Source organism: Callospermophilus lateralis, chromosome 1 (genome assembly GCF_048772815.1).
Source record: "Callospermophilus lateralis isolate mCalLat2 chromosome 1, mCalLat2.hap1, whole genome shotgun sequence".
Taxonomy (NCBI): domain Eukaryota; kingdom Metazoa; phylum Chordata; class Mammalia; order Rodentia; family Sciuridae; genus Callospermophilus; species Callospermophilus lateralis.
Window position 1 is genome coordinate 64,728,361 of NC_135305.1, and position 13,289 is coordinate 64,741,649.

Sequence of the window (13,289 nt, forward strand, 5' to 3'; positions counted from 1 at the left end):
CAGGGCAAAAACTCACTTAGTATCCTCTTGGAAAGCTGGTACAGGAAGGAAGTCAGTGGCTGGTCTCCGCCAAGTTAAGGGCAGTGCTTCAGCCCTCTTTAAAAAAAAGTAAAGTGTAAAGACATAGGGTATCTCTTAGAATTTGGGATACTATAGTAGAGCACTTAGATACTGGATTCTTCTTTAGCATGGAGACATTGAAAGTTTAATGACATTATAGGTTGAAATAAAGACCAGTTGACCTTATTTTTATGTAACATGGAGTACAAAAAATGAAAATATAAAATCCTTGATCTCACTTGAAATTGCTTCCTGCATTGTTTTGACAAAGAGCATCATGTTTTCATGACATTTGTGAAAGTGCAGGCATGCCAATGATTACTCAGTTTTAAGACTTCTGTGGAAGGAATGAAAAGAAAGGGAGAAGGAATTAGTTTCATTAGCTTTGAAGTTATCTGACATTAGGAGAGTTTATGTTTGTAAAAGTTTGTAGTATATTAACCATTGGTTTATAAGTGTGACTCGACTAAATAAAATGTATTCAAGTTCACAGACTTTTTAATCAACAAGGAACATCTATGTTAGTTTTGTTTTTATTCTCTTCTACTTATGTCCCTGTTTTTCACCATATTCTAAGGAATCCAAAGTGAGAACTGAATTAAACCACAAGTCTCCTATTTCTACTAATACTGTTCTTTGTGTTGGTATTACTGCTGTATCGCTGGTTTTCTTGAAGTTGGGATGGATTTATATTGATTGATGTCCTTGTCTCTTTTGGTACATGTTTGACAAACTAAGCCAGCCTTCTAGACTACATGAATAAACATGATAGTCTATCAACAAAATTTCAGCTTCTGGCAAAAAAAAAAAAAAAAAAAAATCAAAACAGGAATTATAGGCCTTCCTGCCAGCAAGACTTATGAGCTTTTAATTATCCTGGTTTTCTTAGACAAATATTTGTTGACAGCAAAATTCATTTAATGTGTAAGTACATTGGAGCTCCTTTAAAATTTTGACTTTTTTATACTATAGGAATTATTTAATAAGGTTAACTTTGTTTCTTAATGTCCATCAGAAAGGTGCCAGGTGTTACACGTCTCTGATCAGCCTTTAGCTCAGGTTTTATTTCTATTAAACATTCTTCTGATTTTTTTGGTATCTTTTATAATCCTATCAGTTCCTGCTGTATTAATGACCAATTATCCACAAAAATAAAGAATGAAATATTTTGCATAAAAAAATTCTTCAACAAGAACTTGTTCTATGAGGCATTTTGAAAATAACTATTGAAACACTGAAAATTTTTCATTTACCTGAGTTTTATATGTGGTGCAATTAGTAACTACAGCAGGATTATCAATTTTATTCTACTTCCTGTCTATTTTATCATTAAAACAAGATTAAAAACAGTTTAATGATGATAAAGTAGTTGTGGAGACTTAGAAATTAATTTGAACTGGCATTTGACATTGGAAAACTTCTAGGGATTCAGTTGGTCTAGCTAAGTGCTTTTACTTATAGTACATGTAAAGTAGAAGAGAATTCTTACACTTTAACTGTCTTTATCTCAAACTCTCAGTATGAGTAGTATGCTTGATTAGGATAAGGACTGTGTATCCAAATTCAGAAACATGGATTAGTTTTGAGATGATGAGTCACTGCTGTTGTGTGTGAAATTTTAATTTTTGAGTAAGGTTAAAACAATGTGTTTTATTCATAAATTTCAACTTACATATGCATTTCTTCATATTCATAATTGTTTCTCTAAGGTGAGACCTTTGCTTTTGTTATGTTTATTTTACAAGTAGAGTTATAGTGAAGCTTTTGATTAGAACTTAGCAATTCAGGTACATGATTGTGTTTAGATAATTTTATTGTATTAGTTGTACCTTCAGGGTCAATTAAATGACCTTCTAGGGTGAAATTACTTTCCTAAGAATTTTAAAGGCACTTTTTCATTCTTTTTCTGACTTTTAGGCATGCTGTTTAGAACCACAGATTTTCTTTGTTATATTACCAACCAACTTATCCCCCAACTTTTAAAATATTCTTTCTTAATTCTTTCTACATACTACTCATTGTTCCTGAGGTCTTACTATGCCTTAAAGTGAACTGATTTGGGGGCTGAGGTTGTGGCTCAGGGGTAGAATGCTCACCTACCACGTCCAAGACCCTGGGTTTGATCCTCAGCACCACATAAAAATAAATAAAATAAAGGTATTGTATCCATCTACAATTAAAAAATAAATATTTGAAAAAAAAGTGAATAGATTTTAATTCACTGTTTTAGATGTCTTTCTCCATTTTATGTTGCTACAACAAAATACCAGATGCTGGGTGCTTAAAAAGTTTCTTTGGCTCACAGTTCAAGAGGTGCAAGGACATGGGGCTGGCATTTTTCTAGCTCTGGTGAGGGCCTTATGGTGGGTTGCCTCACAAACCAGGAGCCCATAAGAGCACTGTGTTGGATAGAGAGATTCAGAAAAGGTATTAGAATTGCTTACAACAACCTAGTCCCTTGGAATTCGTCTAATCCCATGAGAGCTGATCCCTCCAGAAGACAGGCACTAATCCCTTTTGAGGGTGAATATGATTCAATAACCTGTCACAAGGCCACTTCACAGTACTTCCACATTGGAAATCAAGCTCCAATATGTTAAATCTGGGGGAACAAACTATATCCAAACCATAGTAAATATCTAATAAGACTATTTTGGTTTAACTCTTGACCTCCAATACAGAGAAATTTTTCCTTGTCTTTTCCTTCTATCACTCCATGCCTTCTCTACATGTTATATTAATAGATGAGTAAAACACCTTTACCAGTTCTTAATAATTTTCTTCTTTCTCATATTTTTAATTTTGAGCAGCTCATTTTTATTCTCCAGACATTTCATTTTTATACTATCTTGTTCTTGGTTTATGTGTCTCTGAAGACAATTTTGAAGTTTTCTTGAAATTTTTTTTAATATCGTCTAAATTTTTTTCTTTATTATTTCTTCTCATTTTTTTATCAAGGCGACTTGTATTAAATTTCCTGGGATATACAAAATTTCTTTAGGTAAGCTGTAAAAATGATTTTATTCTTTATTTCCCTGGGCAGGCAGGGATTATTGACCAGCAGATTTCATGTAGGAGAGTATATTTTGTTGTACTCTCACAAATATACATATTTTTCATTTTATTTTTTAGTGAGTTTCCATAGAAAACTCTCCAAAAATTTCTGGAGGCATTTGTCAACCCAAGCATTCTAAGAATGGATTGGGAAAGGGAGTTGTATTTTCAATGTATACATAATCCCTCTATTTTCAGTCTAGCATCTCAGCTTTAGGTCTCCTATTAGCATTTCTTGATTGTCTATGATTTAGAAGCCCCAAAATAAAAATCTCAAGACAACTCTAGAAGGATTTTGTCTGGTAGATCCCAACAGTACATGAGATTTGTGTGTCCAACTCCATTTTATGCAAACCAATCTTTTCCTTCTGAGCCTTTTAGCAATCCTTTTGTTTTCAAAAGCTTCTTTGCTTGCAATTCCTCAAACTACCCAGTTGTGATGCAAAATCAAAGCACTTTTGACTGCTATTCATCACCATCAATTTGTTCTGGAATATTTTGCAGTTAAAAAAAAAAGGAAATGAGGACCTGAATCTCATGGAGAGATGCTACACACAAAATTATCAGACCATGATAGAAAATTCAAATATAAGTCCACAACATAAAGAGGAAGACTTTATACTAGGGTTTAGGAAATAACTCTTTGGGAAAAACATAATACAAGATGTAGAGAGGTAAAGGAAGTAGAAATTAACTAGAGAAGGAGATAGCAAACAATTCTGAAAGAGGAAATAATACAGATAATACAAGTGAGAGCTGCTCTATGGGGAGAAGGTGCACCGTATTTCAAAGAAAAAAATAAATTAGTGTCACAAGTTAAAATAATGACTTTACACTGAGAATTGAGATGAAGAACAAGCAAGGGGCAGGTCGGGCTAGACAATGTAGGCCATGTAAGCATTTTAGATTTTATTCTAAAAATAATGCATGGGTTTTGAAAATGTTTTCTAGAATATTCACATGATAAGATCTCAGTTATAAAATGATTCTTTTTAAGGGAAAATAAAATTGGAGGAACAGAAAAAAAGGATGGAGGAAGACACATTAGGAGATTATTGTAATGTTTTAGGCAAAGGGTAATCCAGGATTGCTAATGACACAGTGAAATAAATCCTATGCTATGAATTGACAAGAAAACAGTGTGTACCCACAAAGGAAAGCTCTTTTACCTTGACTTAGGACAATAAGGATTTTGAATAAATTTGGGTTTGAAGAGATTACTTTTTAATTTTAGGTTTTATCTAGATTCCATTAATATCCTGGAGTAGGCTTAAATGCCAGCACCCTATCTTCTTCAGACCCTATCTTTCCTTTGGGGAAACTACTACTCTCTCATTTAGGGAAGTCTTTGTGGGACTCTAATCCAGACACATTACCATTCTCTAACCCAGGAATAGGTCAACCAAACTATCCTTGGAATTTGAATCTTCAGATTGCACAACAAAGGGAGAAAGTTTGGCTACAGATTAGTCTCAGTAGTTACTGTCTGATGAAATTACCAGCTTCTTCCTCTGAACTCCTGCCTCTGTACCAGTTCCAGCTCCTTCCAAATTTGGTTCCTTATTCTTTTGTATATCAGCTGTTTCATATATTCATAGTAAATTCTCACTTTGCTAAAGCCAGGCAGAGGTAGTTTCTGTTGATCCCAAGCAAAGTAACTCAGCAGATAGGCACCAAGTGATGAGTATCATGCAGACCAAACTTGAGAATTTTCAGAAAGAAATGTTGAAGCTCTTGTAGGAGTATAGTAACTCTTAACTATGTGAGTGTAAGACAGCTATGGTCTTCATCCTATGAAAATTCATATACACACAAACAGAGAGAGATTGCATACAATTTCAGGGACTTCACCAGTTTCCCTGAATCCCCTTCCTTGGAAATCCTAGGTGTCAATGAAGTTCAAATTAAGAACACTTATCTAAATATACAATTTTATCTTCGAAATGGTAAAATAAACAAACATACATGTTTGACATCATTTTAATACTGAAAATCTTTTTGAAAATTGTATGCTATAGAATATGAAAGGTAAGAGTTAACCTAAAACACAATAGTTAGAAGCACCTCTCAGAAGGAAGTTTTAGAAAGAATTAGTAGAACTTCTTTTTATTCTTCTGCTTTAGGAAATATTTTAATGACTTGTTTTATTTTGCAAAATGTACATTAAATTTCACCTGAAAGAGAAATTATCCAGGTTGCCTATACTTCTATCAACTCTTTAATATGAAAAGTTGAATCTACTCTGAAACACATGAAATTTTAAGATTGTAGTCACCTCTATAACTTTTTTCTTATCTTGATTTTTTTAAAATGTATTTTGGTGTCATTGCAAAAAATCAGAGATGAGAAAAATTCAGTTTTATTTTTCTAATATGACTGTTTGCTGCTCAAAATTGGCACTTAGTAATTCCTCAGTCATTAATGAATGCAATTTCTGATTTCTTAATGTGGGGATAGCTTTGATGTAATTTTGAAATACTACATACTTCATAAAAGTACTTGGAAAGATAGGCATTCTATACACTAAAATATACAGTCTTAATCTGGAACACTGGGAGAGGGGGTAAAAGGAGTATTTGTTACATTGTGAGAAATTTAGAGAAATTGACTCAGCAAATAATAGGTGGCAATCAATTTTTACTTTAATTTAAAGAAAAGTTTTCTCCAATATTTCATTATAGAGAAATCTCAAATTTATAGTCACCAACTATAGAACCTCAGTAACGTTTATTTACGAAAATTATTTTTAATATTTATTTTTTTATCAGGTACTTGGACACAATATTTTTATTTTTATGTGAGCAATTTATTTTTAATCCAAGGTGTCTTATAGCCTATTTGTTTTGTTAAATATTAAAGGTAAAAATATGTATTTAATTCCATATATTTTTATTTACTTATATGCAAAATAACTACATTTTATTTAAGCATTTCTATGATAGAGATAGGTATCACGATATGTTTAAAATGCATCCCATTTTTTGACAATCATGAAAGTTGTCAATGTTGTAATTCTATCACATACTTAAAATAAATATGTGAAATGCATTTCATTAGACATGCAACATATGCAGCCAATGGAAAATAAAGATTGTTTCCGTATGGGGCTCCATATTCTGACTGCCTTCAAAAAGATAACTCAAACGTAATAGATTAGGATCATTTTACAGCCTGGATGGTAGCATTTGGATTTGGAACAGCACAACAAAACCTGCTTATTAGAGTAACTACATTATGGCCACTGTAATTTGCACAAGGGATCCTAAGCTTTGATGCCCAAGACTCTGTACTCACTGACTGAAACAGTGAAATGAAACTCAGGTTAATTATCTCTTAGTCTATGCAATGCAGATGTGCCTGGTCTTCTATAAAAAAAGATGTTGCTACTCAGTGTGATGATCTGCAGCTTATCAGAAAATATTTAAGATTCATTTTCTTTTTATAGTTAAGCCAAAGCATTTTCCAGAGCTTCATGATCTTGCAAATTAGCCCCTCCAGAGTCTGGGAAAAGCTTGTAAAGATTTTTTTTTCTCTTCACCTGTTTGAATTGAAACAAGAAACAAGTGTGAAAGAGTTTTAATATTTCAAATGTGAAAATCAGGACTTTGATCAAAAAGAAAATCTAATCAAGACACATAGCAGTGAAACACAGTTAAAGGTTTAATGTTTTATTCAGAACAGATCACAGACTTATGCACAGCCCAAGAACATGAAAAATTATGAAAAAGAAAATCTTTAATCACTAGGTAATAAGCAGACATTCTTAAATTTAATAGTTCTTCTCTAAGAATTCTTTATTCTGATGTTCTGAGGCAAAACCCTATCATTTATGAAATATATATATTCTATATTTGACAAAGCTCTATATTTCCATTGTACTGTCTTTAATCATGGGCATGGATTCAGCTCTAGTCTGAGATTTCAGGAAATTACACAAGTAATTGTCATCACAGACACAGCTTAATTTCTAGCGTAAGTGATGACATAACAATTTGCCCAAGGCCAAACTAAAACAAAAAAGTCCTTTATAAAGCTATAGGTGGTTTATTCTATAGCTTGATAATTCACTATAATAATATAAGGGAATGCTAAAAAAAGAAGTTGGGTTTAAGTTGAATTTCAATATCCTGATGCAACTGATTGCTTGGAAAATAATCAACATTATTATGATAAAAAAAAATTATATAATACCCTCCCTTATATATGGGAACTTTATTTTTTTTAAAGAAAGCAGATGTTAAGTAGACAAAAATAAAAGAGAAAGGACAGGAAAATAAAAATACATATCTGGGTATTTATATATGATTTTATTCACATGTACAAGTCAAGGAAACCTCTTCAAGTACTATTTTGTTGTTTTCTGTTGAAAGATCCTGATAAGTTAGTTTATTAAGTTTGGGTTCTCAAATCAACACTGCAAGATTCTCATATGTAAAATGAGCAAAAAAGGGGGGAAAAGAATAATCTCCTTATTCAATATCTACCACCTCTTAGAAGTAGAATTATTATGAGCTTTCAGAACTGTTACTATGAAGAATTTTTTTTTTTTTTTTACTTTTTCTTTTAGTGCTGGGAATTGAACCTAGGCAGGGCTTGACATATGCTAAGCCTGGGATCTATGATGGAGCTACAACTTCAACTCTCCTCAAGATCTTGAGATATGCTTATATTTGGTATAATTTAGAGCCCTGAGACTTATAAAATTGGAAGTGAACAAGGTCTAAAATGCAGTTTTTCAGGAAGCAATACTTATTTGCATTGTACAAATGAGGAAATAGTGTTTTTTGAGCTGAAATTATTTCTACTTTTTAATAATATTCCCAATCCTTTCCTTTCTCTTTAATGTCTTAACTCCTGAATGTCACATCAATGCACACTGTGGATATCTTATTAATACTGTCTTACTTTAAAGAGTTGCATAGACTAAAACAGATAAATTAAAATAAATGGGACAATGCTCATCAAAATCTCATATTAGAAAGTGGAAACCACAAAGAAAAATATACAGGAGAGAAGGTTTTTGAAAGTACTTATGTAAAGTAATGTTTATTAACCAGCAGAACAGGCCCAGCAACCTGCGGAGGGGCAGAGCCACCCCCGTGCCTGCAAGGTCAGGCCCAGCAGCCGTCAGAGGGGCACAGCTGCCCCATGCGCCTGCAAGTTAGGCGAAACTGCGACACACCAGAAGAACTGGCCCAGAAACCCGCGGAGGGGCAGAGCCGCCCCACGCGCCTGCAAAGTAGGCGGACCTGAGACCCACCCGCACAACAGTCCCAGTGGCCCGCCATCGCCCCGGTTGGGGGAGGGGCAGAGCCACCACCAACGCCTGCTAGGTAGACAGACCTGCAACCGATAGAACAGGCACAGCGGCCTGCAGAGGAGCAGAGCCGCCGCCCGCGCCTGCAAGGTAGGCGGACCTGAGACCACCGAAAGAACAGGCCCAGCGGCTTGCCGGCATGGTAGGCACATTGCCCCAATTGGAGGAGGGACAGAGCCACTGCCCGCGCCTGCAAGGGAGACTTTTGCAACCATACAAGAGCAATATAAATATATAGGGGGAAAAATCAATAACACAACAGTTTCACCAAGCAGAAAGAAACGCGAACAGTATGAAAAGACAAGGAAAGAAAGGACCACAAGCAATGCAGGTCAACTCAACTTTAGAAGAGGTAATAGCTGCAGCAGATGGAATGTCAGATAAAGAATTCAGAATATACATGCTTCAGATGATCTGGAGTCTCAAGGAAGACATTAGACAGCAAAATCAGACAATGAAAGATCACTTTGACAACTTCGACAATGAATTACACAAACAAATCCAAGAAGCAAAAGATCAATTATACAGGGAGATAGAGGTTATAAAAAACAAACAAACAGAAATCCTAGAAATGCAGGAAGCAATAAACCAACTTAAAAACTCAATTGAGAATACTACCAGCAGAGTAGAACACTTAGAAGATAGAGCATCAGACAATGAAGACAAAGTATTTCAACCTGAAAAGAACATAGACAGCTCAGCAAGACTGTTAAGAAACCATGAGCAGAACATCCAAGAAATATGGGATAACATAAAGAGACCAAACTTAAGAGTCATTGGGATACAGGAAGGTATAGAGGTCCAAACCAAAGGAATGAGCAATCTATTCAATGAAATAATATGAGAAAACTTCCCAGACTTGAAGAATGAGACAAAATCCCAAATCCTAGAAGCCTACAGGACGCCGAATGTGCAAAATCATAAGAGATCCACACCTAGACACATTATAATGAAGATGCCCAATATACAGAATAAGGAGAGAATTTTAAAAGCTACAAGAGAAAGGAAGCAGATTATATTTAGGGGTAAACCAATCAGGATAACAGCTGATCTTTCAACACAGACTCTGAAAGCTAGAAGATCCTGGAATAACATATTTGAAACACTGAAAGAAAATGGGTTCCAACCAAGAATTTTGTATCCAGCGAAATTAAGCTTCAGGATGGAAGATGAAATTAAAACCTTCCACGATAAACAAAAGTTAAAAGAATTTGCAGCTAGAAAACCATCTCTCCAAAACATCCTCGGCAAAATATTACAGGAAGAGGAAATGGAAAATATCAATGAAAACCAACAGCGGGAGGTAGTACAGTAAAGGGGGAGGGGGAAAATAATCAAAGAGGAAAACAAACCATGTTTAGGAACATAAATAAACAAATATGGCTGGAAGAACAACCCATATCTCAATAATAACCCTAAATGTTAATGGCTTAAACTCACCAATTAAGAGACACAGGCTAGTAGAATGGATCACAAAACAAGACCCAACAATATGCAGCCTTCAGGAGACACATTTGATAGGAAAAGACATACATAGACTGAAGGTGAAAGAATGGGAAAAATCATATCACTCATATGGACTTCAGAAACAAGCAGGAGTGTCCATACTCATATCAAATAAAATAGATTTCAAGCCAAAGTTAATCAAAAGGGATAAAGAGGGACACTACATACTGCTCAAGGGAACCATACACCAACAAGACATAACAATCATAAATATATATGCCCCAAACAATGGTGCAGCTATGTTCATCAAACAAACTCTTCTCAAGTTCAAGAGTCTAATAGACCACCATACAATAATCATGGGAGACTTCAACACACCTCTCACACCACTGGACAGATCTTCCAAACAAAGATTGAATAAGGAAACTATAGAACTCAATAACACAATTAATAACCTACACTTAATTGACATATATAGAATATACCACCCAACATCAAGCAGTTACACTTTTTTCTCAGCAGCACATGGATCCTTCTCAAATATAGATCATATATTATGTCACAGGGCAACTCTTAGACAATATAAAGGAGTAGAGATAATACCATGCATCTTATCTGATCATAATGGAATGAAACTGAAAATCAACGATAAAAGAAGTAAGGAAAAATCATGCATCACTTGGAGAATAAACAATAGGTTACTGAATGATCAATGGGTTATAGAAGACATCAAGGAGGAAATTAAAAAATTCTTAGAGATAAATGAAAACACAGACACAACATATCAGAATCTACGGGACACATTGAAAGCAGTTCTAAGAGGAAAATTCATTGCTTGGAGTTCATTCCTTAAAAAAAGAAAAAACCAACAAATAAATGATCTAATACTTCATCTCAAAATCCTAGAAAAAGAAGAGCAAAACAATAGCAAAAGAAGCAGAAGGCAAGGAATAATTAAAATCAGAGCTGAAATTAATGAAATCGAAACAAAAGAAACAATTGAAAAAATTGACAAAACTAAAAGTTGGTTCTTTGAAAAAATAAATAAAATCGACAGACCCTTAGCCATGCTAACGAACAGAAGAGAGAGAACTCAAATTACTAGCATACGGGATGAAAAAGGCAATATCACAACAGACACTTCAGAAATACAGAAGATAATCAGAAATTATTCTGAATCCTTATACTCCAATAAAATAGAAGATAGTGAAGGCATCTATAAATTTCTTAAGTCATATGATCTGCCCAGATTGAGTCAGGAGGATATTGACAACCTAAACAGACCAGTATCAATTGAGGAAATAGAAGAAACCATCAAAAGACTACCAACTAAGAAAAGCCCAGGAACGATGGGTATACAGCAGAGTTTTACAAAACCTTTAAAGAGGAACTATTACCAATTCTTTTCAAGCTATTTCAGGAAATAGAAAAAGAGGGAGAACTTCCAAATTCATTCTACGAGGCCAACATCACCCTGATTCCTAAACCAGAAAAAGACACTTCAAAGAAAAAAAACTACAGACCAATATCTCTAATGAACCTAGATGCAAAAATCCTCAATAAAATTCTGGCGAATCGGATACAAAAACATATCAAAAAAATTGTGCACCATGATCAGGTAGGATTTATCCCTGGGATGCAAGTCTGGTTCGATATATGGAAATCAATAAATGTTATTCACCACATCAATAGGCTTAAAAATAGAACCATATGATCATCTCGATAGATGCAGAAAAAGCATTCGACAAAGTACAGCATCCCTTTATGTTCAAAACTCTAGAAAAACTAGGGATAACAGGAACATACCTCAATATTGTAAAAGCAATCTATGCTAAGACTCAGGCTAGCATCATTCTGAATGGAGAAAAACTGAAGGCATTCCCTCTAAAATCTGCAACAAGACAGGGATGCCCTCTCTCACCACTTCTGTTCAACATAGTTCTCGAATCACTGGCCAGAGCAATTAGACAGACGAAAGAAATTAAAGGCATAAAAATAGGAAAAGAAGAACTTAAATTATCACTATTTGCAGATGACATGATTCTATACCTAGAAGACCCAAAAGGGTCTACAAAGAAACTATTAGAGCTAATAAATGAATTCAGCAAAGTGGCAGGATATAAATTCAACACGCATAAATCAAAGGCATTTTTGTATATCAGCGACAAATCCTCTGAAATGGAAATGAGGACAACCACTCCATTCACAATATCCTCAAAAAAAAATTAAAATACTTGGGAATCAACCTAACAAAAGAGGTGAAAGACTTATACAATGAAAACTACAGAACCCTAAAGAGAGAAATAGAAGAAGATCTTAGAAGATGGAAAAATATACCCTGTTCATGGACAGGCAGAACTAACATCATCAAAATGGCGATATTACCAAAAGTTCTCTATAGGTTTAATGCGATGCAAATCAAAATCCCAACGGCATTTCTTGTAGAAATAGAAAAAGCAATCATGAAATTCATATGGAAAAATAAAAGACCCAGAATAGCAAAAACAATGCTAAGCAGGAAGTGTGAATCAGGCGGTATAGCGATACCAGACTTCAAACTATACTACAGAGCAACAGGAACAAAAACAGCATGGTACTGGTACCAAAACTGGCGGGTGAACCCATGGTACAGAACAGAGGACACAGAAACCAATCCACAAAACTACAACTATCTTATATTTGATAAAGGGGCTAAAATCATGCAATGTAGGAAGGAGAGCATCTTCAACAAATGGTGCTGGGAAAACTGGAAATCCATATGCAACAAAATGAAACTGAATCCCTTTCTCTCACCATGCACAAAAGTTAACTCAAAGTGGATCAAGGAACTTGATATCAAATCCGAGACACGGCGTCTGATAGAAGAAAAAGTTGGCTATGATCTACATACTGTGGGGTTGGGCTCCAAATTCCTCAATAGGACACACATAGCACAAGAATTAATAACTAGAATCAACAAATGGGACTTACTTAAACTAAAAAGTTTTTTCTCAACAAAAGAAACAATAAGAGAGGTAAATAGGGAGCCTACGTCCTGGGAACAAATCTTTACTCCTCACACTTCAGACAGAGCCCTAATATCCAGAGTATACAAAGAACTCAAAAAATTAGACAATAAGATAACAAATAACCCAATCAACAAATGGGCCAAGGACCTGAACAGACATTTCTCAGAGGAGGACGTACAATCAATCAACAATACATGAAAAAATGCTCACCATCTCTAGCAGTCAGAGAAATGCAAATCAAAACCACCCTAAGATACCATCTCACTCCAGTAAGATTGGCAGCCATTAGGAAGTCAAACAACAACAAGTGCTGGTGAGGATGTGGGGAAAAGGGTTCACTTGTACATTGCTGGTGGGATTGCAAATTGGTGCGGCCAATTTGGAAAGCAGTATGGAGATTTCTT